The following is a 17,314-nucleotide window of genomic DNA, read 5'->3' on the forward strand; positions in this document are numbered from 1 at the left end:
AACTTTGCTATGATGGATTCTTTATCGTCTGAGCCATTGCCTATTGTTGCTTCTATTTCTTCACCTTTGGTTGAAGGAATTGTATCTGTTAGACTGATTCAAAATTGTGCACTACAATATGACTAGATTTTGATTGCATAGTACTTGGATTATCAGATTTCGATTGCATTATCGGTATAGACATGTTAACCAAGTACAGGGCGACTGTAGATTGTTTTCACAAAGTGGTCAGATTCAGACCAGACATGTCAGATGAGTGGAAATTCTATGGTAAGGGTTCTCGAGCCAAGATCCCTTTTGATATCTATGTTATCCATGACCCGATCATTGCAGAGAGGGGCAAAAGGATTTCTGATTTATGCAGTAGATGTATTGAAATCCAGTCCAACAATGACAGATATTCCAGTGGTGCATGAATTTGCTGATGTATTTCCTGATGAAATCCCTGGTTTGCCTTCAATTCGAGAAATAGACCTCAGCATTCAGTTAATGCCAGGTACGCAACCGATATCTAAAGCTCCTTACAGAATGGCACCTATTGAATTGAAGGAGTTGAAAGATCAGTTGGAAGATTTGCTGGCCAAAGGGTACATTAGGCCGAGCGTTTCACCTTGGGGCTCTCCGGTATTGTTTGTACGAAAGAAAAATGGGTCTATGCGATTGTGTATAGATTATCGACAACTGAACAAGGTAACCATAAAAAATAAATATCCACTGTCTAGAATAGATGATTTGTTTGATCAGTTACAGGGTTCAGCTATCTATTCTAAGATTGATTTACTATCCAGATATCATCAGCTAAGGGTACGAGATGAAGATATTCCTAAAACTGCTTTCAAAAAAGGTATGGACATTATGAATTCATTGTCATGACTTTTGGTTTAACCAACAGTAACACTCCAAATCTATCTTAATTGAGCTTATTTGAGTTAATCGGAGATTTCAGAGTTCAAGAGCCGACTTGATTTTGATCAGGGTCTATTTTGCAAATTTTGGAAATTTCAGAGACTAAAACGCAAATATCAAGTTTATTTGATATTTATAGAAGCTTGGACTAGTATTTCCCTTCCATCTCCTTCCCTTAGCCGATTCCCTCCATTAGAGACGCCTCCAAAGTGACTCCAAGCTTCCAAATTTCAGTCCAAGCTCAATCCTTCCGTTGGAATTTAATTCTGAAGGCAGATTAGCGATCACGGCAGCGAGAGCTCCGTTATATCGTAAGTATTTCTCCGATAAGAATCGTTCTATTTTTTGAATGTTGTTAGAATCGATTGAGTTGCGAGTATGTTGTTCTTGGCAGAGTTTTGATCGTTTATTCTCAGTCAGTTTGAATTAGGACGTCGTTCAGAATTGTTAGGAATTTTGGAAGTTTATTCTAAAAATTGAGTTTTGAGATTTGTTGGGTTTGAACCTTTATTGCGGTTTTAGAATTGATATATGTTGTTTGAGATGTTGTACTGCTGTCTGTATTACCGGTTTGATCAGTTATAGTCGTTATGCCGCCAGTTTGAGTTTTGGAATATCAATCGTTTATTTTGATGAGATTTTGGATTTAGGAGTTGGAATTGAGTTTGAATGATTTGAATTGGATGGATTGACTTTGGAATTCTTTTATATCTCCTTTCAGATTCAGTTGCAGATCGTGGAGTCCGGAATTGACAGAATTCGAATCATTGAAGAATTGATCAAGGTTTGGTATCGAGGTTACTTTATTCATTGACTTGAATCGAATGATGTTTGATTGAGCCTTTTGTGCTTGTATCTTGTCTGGGTTTCAGCTAAGTCAATCAAGAAGAGGTAAGAGATGACATCGTTTGGAATGGGATGATTTCTTGAATCGGAGTTATATTCGAGACTCCCGAAGAAATCACATACTTGCATGTTATTTGTTTTTACTTGAAATCAGTTGAATGAGTTATGATTTGCATTGCATTCATATTGAGCCAATTACCTTGTTTTGCGGGAAAGAGAGGCCCAGAGGAGTTAGATGTTCTGTGAACTATAGTTGAGTGACATTGGTTAGCAGATTTTTTTACCAATTGTCGAGAAACACTCTCTATAGGTGTCCAGAGTCTAGAGGAGTAAAATATGCATCGTCCACCTCGATCGGGAGAGTCGATGTGTTGGTGATATTTTGTCCTCAGGATCCCAAATGAGAGAAGAGAACCTTTACCTTGTGATTATCTAGACTTGATAATCCTGGTTTTAAAGACATGCATTGCATTTTATGAATTTTGATTTGGAGTTATTGACATGCTATTGGAATTTCTTGTTTGGTTGTTTCATATATCGCGTTCTATATATTATTTGATATGCATGTTTTGTCTCTTTTACTGGGAATTGTATTCTCATCGGATTTATCCGGCTGTTGTCTTGTTTTGTATGTGTACTTGGAAACAGGTGGGGCAGGTTCGAGTCAAAAGCTGCATGACTAGATCAAGTTGGAAGTGATAGAAGTGAGACTCGGTTTAGAAATAAAATTGCATGCCAATCTAGTTATGTTTTGAGAGCTTTTTAGACTCGAATTATTGTTGAATCTTGTTGTACTGAATAAGTCGACTTTGGTTATCGAATATTGATGTTTGCATGTTGTAATTTCTAATTTGAATTGTTGTTGAAAGTTGGAAAAACCTGTTCTATTTTCTGATGTTTTTCTGGGCTCACGGTGCGCTCGATCGCACGAGTTGGCCCGATCGAGCGCAGCCCCTTTAAATCTTGGACAAAATAAAGCGCATGAGGGCGCGCTCGATCGCACGAGTTCATGCGATCGAGCGCGGCACCTCCAATTTCCCGGCAGTGTGTTTTGCTGGATGGCACGCTCGATCGCACGAGTTCATGCGATCGAGCGCGTCATCTTTGAAAAAAAACATTTCTCTATTACTTTTAGTCTTGGATCTTGTATGCTTAATTATTTTTTTATCCGAGATTAGTTGTTTAGAATTGAGGTCTCACATTAAGTGGTATCAGAGCGATAAGTTCTTGATTGAACTAGAGTGAGCGGGATAGTTCGAGTCCGCATGAATTGAATTCTTGCATGTGTTTGAATGATTTAATTGACTTATTTAAATACCATGCGAGCTTGTTTTTTATGTGAATATTATTTGAATTTCATGATTTGTGATTTAAATTGAAAAGCATGAATTATCTGGAATATAAACTGTAATTGTTTCTCAATTGCAATTGAATATTTCTGAGATAGAAGAAAATTGTTGGATAGAGATTATGGACACGAGATGATTGAGATTGAGATTGAGATGTTTGTGTCCTAATTCTCTCAAATTTGAGATATGTGTTCCTCGATGAATTTTGAACAGGAAACATTTCGCATAGAAATTCGATTGAACGAGGTTGTTCTATGACTGAAGAATGGACGTTACATCGACGCCGATGGAAGCCTTGTTGATGAGGTACGTACACATTGACTGAGATTGCCAGCGAGTATACATGTTTATATGTTGCATTTATTTGGCATTATTATATGGCATGATGTATGATTTACCGTTTTCTATACTCATATGTCATGTGCATATACACATTGAGCCTATTCCTTATTATACCTGATTATAGAGCCGCTCAGCTCTATACTCGATAGTCTGTCACTGAGAGTACCGCGACGGCGGGGGCATTTATGTCTGTCTACTCTGGTGTACTAGACGAGTGTGGTTGCACCCAAAGGTTGATCCGTGTGGTGGCAGCACTCATATGGCGCCGGTTCTGAGCATGACTTTTCAGATGATCTTTTACCAGTCATCATGTAGCATGCATTATATACATATGTTTACTCATGTCTATGTACTGGGCGTAGCGCTCACGTCCTAGTTGTTATCTTGGACACCCTATTCCATGGGGCAGGTCGCAGGATGGACGGAGCTGGTAGTTCAAGGCAGGACTAGGGAGCAGGAGCCTTGAGGAGTTTATTATACAACATGATTTGTTAGCTGTATAATGTTTATTTTAAGAATTTCGATATGGTTGTATCATTACAGATTTAAGCCTGAATTATATTACTAAGCTGATATGTAATTTATGGTTAAGTTTCCGCACGTTTTTACTCTGTTAAGTATATTGCTGTATTAAGTTTAATGCATGCTATTAGTTGCCAGTTAGTAGGTGATTCCATGCAGGGTCACTACAGCTTAAAGCTCACGTCCAGTTTTTTTTGTGTATTTGGACACCCCATTCGACGGGGTAGGTGTAGGTGCAGGATTGAGCACCAGGAGCTTGGAGTAGCCAGTGATCAGTGAAGACAGCAGGATTAGCTGTAGGTTTTTGCCCTTTAGGCTTATTAATTCGATTGGGTTGTATAATCGAATTTTATTAACCGTTTGTATTCTTCCGGTCTGTTTTTATTTAAGTCTTCCACAGCGTTTTATTTTATGCATGCTTAATTATGCTCTTAACTCTGATTATGTAGTGGATCCGGGTAGGGTCGCTACATTTATTGGTATCAGAGCATGCGTGCAAGAGACTTGGGATATAGTATTAAGACTTTGGGTTATCCTTATAGGATTGATGAGACCTTGGAAGAGGTGATGATGCGGCAATTAGGTTGCCCGAAGACTATCATCATCGGCAGGAATTCTGAAGATTTGACTTATGGGATTCCAGCAAGTGCAGACAGGAGCGAGAAATCATGTCCGAGTTTTCAAGACTTCTACTCATGTGGATCCTAGTTTTGGATTGAGTGCCGGATGCCAGAGGCTGAGGATTGGTTGGGACGCACTTGATGTTTGCATCTGTACAGTCCGTACCATGATGACACTACTCTGAAGATTCTCCAGTCGTAGTTGGAGAGATTTTCAGATAGACCTTTACCAGGGAATGCCTCGAGTGTCTAAGGCATGACAGGTTTCGAGCGTAAGGTCATTAAACTCATGCAAAACATAGTTTTTCCAGTATGCTTGTATCGATGCGTTCGGTAGGCAAACGGGAAACTTCATGTTCAAAAGCATGATTCGATTACAAGAAGAAAGCTGACGGTAGATCGTGAGCAGAAGAGGTCGACTGACAGGCACTGATGCAGAGCATAGCTGGTTAGCGAGCTCGAGTTATTTCTCCGGAAGTCTTGGCAGGACGAGATACCGAGAGGTTTGAGCAGGAGTATGCTTGTATTGATGCATGTGTCTATTAGAAGCTTCATTCTCAAGAAACGAAGACTAGTATGATGATTTTAAATACTGTATTGATGTAATTTGTAAACAATATTTCAGTTGTAATGAATCATCATACTTTGGTTGTATCATTTCAAGTTCGGTTGTACATTTCATTGTATTTTGAATACTGTAATTGTATTACATGAAATTGTAATAAAGAGAATTGTACATAACTTGAAGCAATGATACATGTTTTATCCAGCAATTCATGGATGATTGCAAGTGATTTTGCTAAGGTTGGCTTGGTTTTAGTTGATTAGTGTTCAACTATTGTAGCTCATGGGATTTGAGTGGACCGACTGTGATAGTTTGACTTGTGGTTAGTCTAGGTGTTTTCCTAGGATTGACCTAGTTAGTCAGAAGACTAAGATAGTGCCAGCGTTTCCTTAGAACAGTAGGCTGTATGACATTCGTTAAGTTGAGACTTGTGATGATGGGTTTTAATCGAGATGCCAGGTCCAGTATATGCCGAGAGTTGTGGACTATGACCATGACTAGACGTGATGGGGCGCGACCCTATGCCAGTGTTACTCTGGGAGTCCTTGTACTTCAGAGGTTACGTGGGAGCCTTCGTCCTTCAGGATTGGCGGTAGGAAGGCTACTCAGTCTAGGAATTTGGTAGCAGTCACAATAGGATATGACCTTGGATTGGATATCAGGTTTGATATCATTGTCTAGATATCGCCTGGTTTTTTCAGAGATATAGGTTGAGTATTCTACTGTGGGAACCAGTCTTGGAGGGATTTCCTTGACGAGTGTGTACTCTGAGTAGATAAGTTTTAACCTTTAAGTTACTGCTAGACGTGTGGATCTAGTAGGTGGACGGATTTCTACCAGTGATGACTAAGGGTTGTCATCAGAGTTGTGTTTAGGGTTTTCCTGCGATAGGAGTCATCCAAGAACTTGGATGGGATGTTGTTTTAAGACTTTGAATCGAATACGAGGACTACTCCTTGATGATTGGCTTCATCTGTGATGTATTATATCAGATGTTAAGGATTGTACAGGACTATTTAAGATGAGAGGGAAGCATGGCCTATGACCGTGAAGCCTTGGTGGTTGTCCAGGTGGGTTATCGTGGTAAGCTACCTTAGTTTTGAATTGTTGCACAATCTTAGCAAGGGATATAATCAGGAGAGTGTCCGAAGATTTTGGGAATCTTTGGGATTCGTTAGTTATTCTTCTTGGACTTGACGAGCCGTGGTGTTCATTCTGAATGAACGAGGCAAGGATAGTGAGTCCAGTGTTTGCGCTATGTACTGTCTGATATTTTCAGATGTTGAGCGTAGGATTTTTCATGGGATGGAAATGGGCTTAGTTTATCTTGATGTTTTCCTTGAGTGAACAAAACAACGATTAGTAGTGCTGATGTGGCACGGGAATTGTGCTAATGACTACTAGAGGCAATTGGCTAACTCTGTCAGAGTTAAGTTGATTAAGTTCAGTATACGAGACAGCTGTCAGTAGTAAGGCACAAGATTGTGTCGATAGGCTACTAATAACTATTGTTTGGATTATCAAGCATGGGTGTGTTGAAACCAGAGCGATTTGCGTATTCCAAGTGTTTGGAAATAGTTCTCTGTGGCAGCTGAGTCATGGATTTTGACCGAGCCATGTAGGTTGGATGATCAGTGGTGGTCTGATCTGATGAGTGCAAGTCTAAGTAGATCGACGAGTTCGATTGGTTGAGCCAATCAACTATGATCGAGGTGTATCAATTAAGAAATACTTGGGATAGTATTTTGTCGCTTAGTGCTTAGGAGATGAGTACTTGGTACAGTCTCATAGCATTCGGCAATTTGGATGATTTAGAGTCTCTAGAATTGCCGGAGACGAATAATTTGGGATGGTTGTAATCGGGAACGATTGAAATTGGACTTGTATGGACAAGTTACGTGATAACTTGACGGTGGAGACAAGCGAAGGAATTGGTAGCTCACTGGATAGTGTTCTTGTGATGATGTCTTAGTATACCGTTGGGTTTGAGATCCAACGAGAAATGTGTACTCGTATGGGCATCAGTTGTCTGATCGTGAGGTATGACATTAGCTGGGATCTAGTTCTCGAGATCCAGCAAGTTGTGTCACAAATATTTTAGCGAGTGATGTGCGATATCTCTGAAGTGACTGAGATAGTCAAGGATTAACTTAGTAGCCAACGAGGTTTCCCTTTGGGATCGAATATTTCGCAAGATCGTGACGGATCGAATTTGTTCTTTCGAGTCAGTGAGTAACATCCATGCAGACTATTTTTCAAAGATATTGCATTTTAGCAATGAACGACAATCAGGAGCATTTTGTGTGACAAGTTACTTCAAGCATAAGTGTTTCCCCGAAGTAACTAGGGAATAGATGAATTAGTCCTTTCAGCGCTAAGGCTGATGCCTTCAGCAAAAGGAGCGATTTGACTGTTGAGAACCCGTAGGGATTTAGTTTCTAGAATCTTTATGTTTAACCGTGGTAGGTTGGGAAGAGAGATTATGGTAACACCAGAGACTCCGAGTTGAGTTATATCAGGTGCATTTAACTGTCGAGTGTCGAGACGGAACAGGAAGCGTTTCCATATGTCTGTGTACTGTGGAATGTCCCAGTCGAGCATATTGGTTGGAGCTTGCCTTAGTCTTGATGTGTGCACATTGATTACGAGTATTTATAACTATCAGGAGGATGTATATTGATTGAATTTGTGGGTGAATAACATATGGTTGAGATGATGTAGATCATCAGAGATGTAATAACTTCTATTGCAGTGTATGCGTGGCTTCGCAAGCCAATGGCTAGGAGATGACTTAGTGTCATTATCGGTGAGCGATGATAGTTTTCATCAAGGCATAGTGTTGAGTTATACTGAGAAACGTGAACTGTGATTCACACTGGACATAGTAGATTGAATTCCCAGTATTGCTTGGGAAGCTTATTTGCTACGGTAAGGCATGGGAAGGATGACCAGTCTAGGGAATCGTGATAAGCAGTTATGTTGAAGTGTGACTTTGTGGTAACTAGATTCTCTTGAGGAGAAATTTGGATTTTGTTGTGTCAGCACAGTGTTGGGATTGGTGTTTCCTGACTAAAGGTGTTGAGCACCGAGAACTTTTGGAACCATTAGATGGTTAGATCTAGTTTGGTAATTCGACGAATGAAGTAAGCCAATCAGGTTATGATTTGGTCTTCGTCAGTCTAAGACTTTTCCTTGGGATGATGATCTCGATTAAGCGGGTGTTTGTATCCTTTCTGGTCAGAGAGATCGTGGTCAGTGTGGAATACGTATCAGTGTTGTGATACATTAGTGCCAAGGAAGTTTGAATGTCAACCAGCAGCGCAGTAATCTTCAGATGGGAGGATGTTACTGCGGTTCAGCATTAATGGAGCTTGCAAGGGATTCGACGAGAGTCTGAGTGTGTCGGAGGATATTTCAACCAGGCACTCGAGCAAGGATTTCTAGTACGTTCTCGAGGTTTTACCCTAGATTTCGAGGACGAAATCTTTTAAGGGGGGGAGAATGTAGTAACCCGTATCCAGAATTAATGATTAATGAGTAATTAATCATGTGATCATGTTTTGATTTATTAATAAATGATTAAGGAAGTTTCTGTTGGATTAACGGACTTAAGAAATTGATTCGGAATGATCGGAAATGGCTCGAAGGATGACCAAGAACGGAAGCAACGTTCATGAACGGAAGCAACGTTCTGGCAGGGATGTCATCCGTGACGTCAAAAATATTACGTCATTGCTTACGCACTTGATGGGACATCGGAAGCAACGATGGGGATCGGAAGCAACGTTCGTCAGGCAGAACGGACACAATGTTGAGGAACGGACGTTCCGTTCTGTATCTATAAATAGAGGGTCCAAGAATTCATTTCTTGCACCTCTTTCCTCTCTTCTCTCTTGATTCCTTAGCCTTCTAACTCAAATCTAGGGAGATCTAAGCATCCTATGGGGAATCCGGAAGTGGCATAGCAATCCAGGCGTCGTAGCAAAGCTGTGGCCTAGTTTTGAGGCAATTGCCATCAGCGGGCTGACGACGGACGCAGGTATTGCTATGGTCTCCTTAAATTATTTAGGAATATGCAATAGCTTAGTTAAGGCTTTTAGAGCTTAATTAATGATGCATGAGTATTTGCATTGTAGAACTGATGTGGGCTTGGAACCTAGAGTGGGACTGCTAGGACTGCCTGTAGAAAGGTACGTAAGTACTGACTGAGATAGCCAGCGGGTTTTGCATGCTTATATGTTGCATTTGTGTGTCATATTATTATGCAGCATGTGCATATCATATTGTGCTTATCCATCTTTTGAGATGAGCCAAGTAGGGTCGCTCAGCCTTGTATGGACGGTTGATGTCGAGCGCCCCGCGACCGAAAAGGTTAGCCGACACTGGCATCTGTAAGACACGGTCTACGTCCGTTAGGAATGAGCAGTGTACACAGGGTTTTCTCCCCGGGTTGTACCACTCATGTCCTAGGAGCCATTACTGAGCAGTTGTATACAGTTATCCCAGATATGGATACCCTGTCATTTTCATGCATCATATTTGCGTGCTTTCGTATTGAGCTTAGAGCTCACGTCCAGTATTTTCTGTGTATTTGGACACCCCATTCGACGGGGCAGGTGTAGGTGCAGGATTGAGCACCAGGAGCTTGGAGTAGCCAGTGATCAGTGAAGACAGCAGGATTAGCTGTAGGTTTTTTCCCTTTAGTCTTATTAATTCGATTGGATTGTATAATAGAATTTTATTAACCAGTTGTATTCAGCTGGTCTGTTTTTATTTAAGTCTTCCGCAGCGTTTTATTTTATGCATTCTTAATTATGCTCTTAACTCTGATTAAGTAGTGGATTCGGGTAGGGTCGCTACAATATATATCTCATATCCAACATATATCATCACAATCTCATCATATCAAAGTGCAAGGGTTCGAACTCATGGCTGAAAATCATAAGACATACATACAACATCTGTTCTTTGATTCGGTTGCGATATAACAATTCATATAATCGCAAAAACACATATCCACAATCAGTTCTGAATTCTCCCAAATTCCAACCTTAAAAATATTCTGAACATAGAAAAATACTTACGTCTAATCGAAGCTCTCATCTCAAGGATCGCAGCGCTATTTTCGGAATTGAAATCGGATAATCGGATCACAAGATATCAAGGTTTGAAAGTTGAAAATGGCTTCAACCCATCTCTTTTCTTTTCTCTCGACTTGCTTCTGAATTTGATCTGAAAAGCCGAGTGAAATTATCCAGCTTACACGTTTTTAAGCACACTTGCAAGGAAATTGCATTTTGGTCCCTCAACTTTGGCTTATTTACAAACTAGTCCCCGGACAAGCGATTTAATTCAATTTCAATCCTAAATAATTTAAGAATATAAGAATTTAATTCAAAACTCTAAATATTCTCAAATTAAAGAATCTTGGATCAAAATTAAATAATTTCAAACTTTTCTCATTTTAGTCCTTGAACTTCTCAATATTTGCAAATTGATCCCTGCTCAGATTTCACCGTCGAATTAAATCTTCTTTCATTCTCGGAAATCGAAATTTAATTATTAAATTCCTTAAATATTCAATTCCAATATTTCCATATTTTAATTTAAGAATCCCGGAATTTAAATATCAAATCCGTAAATTCTCAAATTAAATATTTCCAGCTCGAAAATTAAATCTCTAATTTTCATCAATTATCCAATTGATATTTTCCCAAAGTATAGAATTCAAATCTCAAATTCCATAATTAATAACTTAATATTTTCAGGGCCTTACATTTCCTCCCATCTAAGTAATGATTTCGTCCTTGAAATCACATTCAATCAGTCTATCAAATCTGATAAACTGAATGACGTAATTCTCAATTCAATCATCTATCTCAGACTTCTTCTTTAACTCATTATCTCTTTCTAGTTTATCTCTTCATTCTGTTTCTATTTTCTTTTGTACTTTTGCTCAGTCAAAAATTCATCACGTACTCGATTTAACTCAGAATCATATCAGACTCTGGCTTGACTGATTAAAATACATAGGAAGAACATCATGGCTGTTTCCTTCACTTAGACACATAGAACATATCTGATCGTCTTGGATTGAAGTACGATCAATTCTGTTAATAGAACTCTCAACTCTGTCTAACATCGTAGACAGTGTAATTCATTTTCGATGATGACATATTTCTTCTGCTATCTTGTTCTGCAAAGAACATATATCAAGTCTATATTGTCATCCCACTCACAGCTTCAAGATCAGTATCCATCCTTCATTTCAATGCTGTGAGTTATAAATATTTTTTCTGATATCTTTTCTTCTTCATTTTCCTGATTACGTCTGTAATCATAGATATGTCATTCTTTAGTAATCACTAAATGATTTCACATTTAAACTGTTCTTTCTCTGAATCACATACAGTATCAATTATTCAGACTAGTTCAAAGGCTGATCGACCTCATATGAATACAGTTCACAGGTACAAATTTAGCTGATGTTCTTCAGCTGACACACTAAGATCAAGGAACATGTCTCATGTATCAAACAATTCATACGCAATAGAGTATACAACAATGAGTGAAATTATCATTTTCGTGTCAATACTCACGAGAATCCATTATCAAATCAGTTCTGGAATCTCTTTCAAAAGAAAACAATGCTTCAGAACAAACATTTCTCGCTGAACATTCTGTTTCTGCTTTCAAATCATTCATTTCTCAACTTTATCTAATCTGTTCTGTTCGTAGTCTATAAAATTCAGTCTTCACATAATGTATTATTCTCAAACCTTATCGGGTCTGATAGTTGATACTTCAAAAATTCTATCTCAACACAAAGAATTTCTGATTTGCTTCTCATCTCAAATAGCTGTCAAAGGAATTATCATCATCAAGTGGCAAAATCAATTAAATAGTATCGAATCAGATACTATAGTTCTGAGCAGTTCCTCGAAATTTTGGATAGTCATCTCAAACAATCCATCAGTCAAGGATGGTACAATGCAATCACATTCAACCAAATACTCAAAATTCAGAAAAATCAATGCCACAATCTATCAAATAAACCTATAGTCTCGATCTCAACCATAGATTGCAATCAATTCCTGAAATCTCATAACATCAATATCTTCTTCACAGTTAGTTACTTATATCTGTATCATATCTAATACAACACATTCTTGAATTTGTCGAAATATACTTGACTTCAAATCTCAAACTCATGACGATTCGAATAATGAGAAACGACAATTTTTCAAATAGTTGCTCATATTTTGACTCGATAGTTGCTAATCTATTTCATAGATCATTTGATTTTTTCTTGTCTACTTCATTTATTAGAAATTGAAGTATTGCAAAGTCAATTCTGTCATATCTTTTTTCAATTTCGTTCATCAGTACTGATTTCTCAATCATTCATACGCATTGGAGACACTGGAATGGATATTCAATCTGTGGTATTGTGCTTTTTCAGAATCTGATATTTCATATCCAGAATATCGAGCATAATCAACAGATTATTCACTTCAATTCCTTTCATTCTGATTCATTGTCTTATTTCACATCGTAATTTAGCATTCTCAATCAAATTCTACTCGTTTGATCTCATATCAATGATGTTTTAAGCTTAAAGCTGATATTCATCAAACACTCCAATCGAGTAATTCTATCCGTCTCTATCAGTTACGAGCCAAAAATATCAGGATATATGGAATCAATATATCCAATTAGATGAAAGATAGCATCACAATGTCCAATGAAAATCAATTCGAAATCAAGAATCAGATAGCATCAAAGGACATTGATCAAAGTCGGATTGTCAAATCAAATAAATTCTGGACGCCAATCGTTGCTAAGCGAAAACAACTCACTTGCATTTCAAAACTCGAGGTGAAAAATCAAATCACGGTTCGATAAATCAAAGAATGCGAACCAAAGAAAAATAATCACATCAGTGATCCAAGTCCATATCAGTACTATTCCCCATTACCCCAATCAAGGTTGAAAGCGTGGCTTTACGATAAGATATCTACACACACTAATCAATTAGGACACCGTTCTAAGACATATTCAGATAATACAACAGGAACTCCAAATCACTAGAAAGAATTCAAATTGAAGGCTTCAATTATTCAAAGTGCACCTCTTTTCATATCAATATCCAGAATTAGGATTTAGTAATCGATACTGAATAGCGAGAAGCTTCAAAAAGATCATGCAATTCATCAATGATCAATAGCATGCGAATCAAGAAATGCATGCATCAAATATTGTCAAATAATGAGAGGAAGGCTCAACTGTAACTGAATTCGTCATTGCTCTTCACATCAATCGTTACCATTTAAGCAAGGAACACCAAAAATCATTTTCTTCTTCTCGAGAAGTAGAGGAGAAACATATCAGATTCATTCTCCCATTTCATTCACTCTCTCTGTGAGTCATTTCAGTTCATACATTTCCATGTAAAACTAAATCGTCGCATCCGTCATGTAAAATCAATATCGCATCATGCAGTACATTTCTAGATATGTCAACTAGCTTTCACCTGATTTGCATACTAACATCATTTCTCAGGATTCAATCAATTTAGCACAATCAACTCATCTCAGAGCTAAGTAGATAAACAATATTCGTATCTCCATCATCATACTGCTACAAGCATCTAGTCTAATCCCAAGTACATCGTAAATTCAATACCTTACCTGGTATATCTCAATGGTGAGAAAGAGGGATAAATCGATTCACTTATTCAGGATACAATGTTGCAAATCGCTAGCTTTGGCCTCCGAGTGGTTTACACCTTATTCCAAAGCCTACAACTGATACCTGAATTAATCAATTCAAAAGAATAGAAATTCCATTCAAAGTTGGCGGAGTCTTACCATATCTTGAAGTGCTGTAAATTTCTGACATTCTCCATATCGAGGAGTTATCATTATTGTGCTAGAGATTCGAGGTTTTCTGGCAAAATCAAGTCAAGTATTGCTAATCAGCAAAATACTAAATCTTACCTCAATCCCAGCATAATAAATTCTCGAAGCTAATAGAGCAGCTCCCTCGATATAGGATGGTTTCCTTGTCATCTCAATCTCATGACAGTAATAGCCAAAAGGCTCTTCCGCTTATACTTCACATTTATGACGATGCGTCATCATTTTCATGAGCTAAACCTACAGTCAATCTCAGACAAATATCCACAATCTGTATGCCATAATCAAGGTATACATCACCTAATCAGGTTTTAAAATTCATAATCATTCATTGTATTGCCCGACATCGTCACATATCTGTTCTCAAAAGTATTCAGCTAACGGAGCAAATCAATAGGAGTTAAGTTCCATTTCTCAATTCCACTAACTCCTACACTGCAACTCAATGCAGTGATCTCCGTAGTTCAAAATCACATTTGCTTTCTTCTCATATAGCAAATTTATCAAATGTATCAACTCGATATTGTGATCAACATCATAGTCCTCCCTTCATCATCTTACCTCTAATCAAGACTCAGTTCTGATGTCTGAAACACATACACATGCTTCCACTCAATTCAGAGATTCAGGTAAGCATGTAATATCAAAGAATTCCATTACACCTGCTTTCAATCACTTCAGATATTCAGGTAGCATGTGATAGTTCAATATTCAAACATGCTTTGCAACTACAACACAGTATCATGTGATAAGTTCATAATACGAAAGCATGTATCATACTAGCAATTAAAGCATGTAATTCAATCATCTCATTCTAGTATACAAATAAGCAAGGAAGAAAACTCAATCTACCCCACTCACTAATCTTCTTTCTTAGTCCAGAATTTTCTTGCTCTGATACCACCTGTTGTGGGGACCTCGGGTTTCTAATCAAGTCTTGGGGCAATTTATCACTAAACATGATTAATTAATAAAGGATCAAATCATTTAGTGATAACTTAACACTAAGCAAACAATAAAAGAATGCTTAAACCAAGAGCTTAAAAAAAAATTTAAAATTTCAGCACCTCGCTCGATCGGATAAACTCACCCGATCGAGCGAGCTTAAATCCTCAGCTCTCGGGTCTGGAAAATATTTGGCCGCGTTCGATCCCACGAACTCACCTAATCGAGCGGGCCGCAAAATCAAATTCTGTGTTTGAGAAAATCACATGTTGCGCTCGATCCTACAAGTTCATGCGATCAAGCGTGCGTGCCCTGTTCAAAAATCTGCAGAATTGCTTTTGCTGTCAAATCGGATTCCAAGCATTCTTAACTACAACTCATCAATCCAATACATGTTATTTCAAGTCTAAAACATGTATACATATATAAATCAAGTCTAATCACCATGTTATGCATTTATACATTAACAAATGATGCAAAAGCTATCAAAGGAAATAGCTATACAACAAGTTCTACAAGTATATAAACATGCTATACTTGATTCCAACTCAATCTGTGACAGCAATTCAACATCTAAAACCCGAGTCCACACATGCTAAATCTCTCTCCCAAGCTACCCTTGTCGTCTGAGACTAGCTCCTGCCCCACCTGTTGTCATGCACACATACAAAACAAGACAACAGCCGGATAAAAACTGGTGAGAATATGATTCCCAGTATAAAAGACAAATAAATTCGTTAAAATATAAACATGTCAACTCTAACCATTTCAAATCAAGGATAGAGTAATATAACGCATATCTAAATCAATTCAAAACATATCAATAAAGACTTCAAATCATACTTAAAATCAAAAGATTTATATAGCGCTCTTTCAAGAATTGATTCATATCAAATCACTGCCATCAAGATTCGTATCCGATCTTAACATGGATATCCATCTATCGTCGTCTCATCATACTCAAAAATAAGGTCCATCTGACCTTGGCATTAGAATCAATTCAATATCACATCATATCATATCATAAGCAATAAAGATCCACTACCTGTGATGTATCGAAAATAACATAAGTTCTACCTCAAGAACAAGTACATCAACAAGTATGTGATTTGTTTGGGATAACTCAAGAAGCATCATTCTCGAGTATCGAATCCCTGACTCTCAATGTCATCTTATACCTTTCATTTTGTTGAGTCGTAGTTGCTTCAAATCTGAACAACGTTGATCCATTCTGTTCAAGTTTCTCCTTCAATCGTCAAGGTAGAAACCACTTTAACTTTGATCTATTCGATCTCGGTTTCAAAAGCTAAAGTCTCGAGTCCGAATACCTTCTTTAAAATCTGAAATATAGCATATCAAGCTATTTATATCAGCTAAGAACTCTCATAAAAAATCTGCTCAATCACAACTCAAACTTCAAGGAAAAACGAGTTACAAACATTGCTCAATTCTTGGCCGATTCGAATTGTAGCTTCTTGAACTCGAAACATTCAAATATAATCTGATAGGAAGTGTACATATGCTGCATATATCAGCAAGCAACTCATATCTTACTTAGCTCAAGCATTCATAACTCAAACATGATCAAAGTCTTGAACCGACGGCATAACGGCATAAAATCGGTAGCCGAAACAATATCGAATTCATAACCAACATCATATATATCTCATATCCAACATATATCATCACAATCTCATCATATCAAAGAGCAAGGGTTCGAACTCACGGCTGGAAATCATAAGACATACATACAACATCCTTTCTTCGATTCGGTTGCGATATAACAATTCATATAATCGCAAAAACACATATCCACAATCAGTTCTGAATTCTCCCAAATTTCAACCTTAAAAATATGCTGAACATAGAAAAATACTTACGTCTAATCAAAGCTCTCATCGCAAGGATCGCAACGCTATTTTCGGAATTGAAATCGGATAACCGGATCACAAGATATCAAGGTTTGAAAGTTGAAAATGGCTTCACACCATCTATTTTCTTCTCTCGACTTGCTTCTGAATTTGATCTGAAAATCCAAGTGAAATTATCCAGCTTACACGTTTTTAAGCCCACTTTCAAGGAAATTGCATTTTGGTCCCTCAACTTTGGCCTATTTGCAAACTAGTCCTCGGACAAGCGATTTAATTCAATTTCAATCCTAAATAATTTAAGAATATAAGAATTTAATTCAAAACTCTAAATATTCTCAAATTAAATAATCTCGGATCAAAATTAAATAATTTCGAACTTCTCGCATTTTAGTCCTTGAACTTCTCAATATTTGCAAATTGATCCCAGCTC

Source organism: Henckelia pumila, chromosome 1, assembly GCF_033568475.1.
Source record: "Henckelia pumila isolate YLH828 chromosome 1, ASM3356847v2, whole genome shotgun sequence".
NCBI classification, from domain to species: domain Eukaryota; kingdom Viridiplantae; phylum Streptophyta; class Magnoliopsida; order Lamiales; family Gesneriaceae; genus Henckelia; species Henckelia pumila.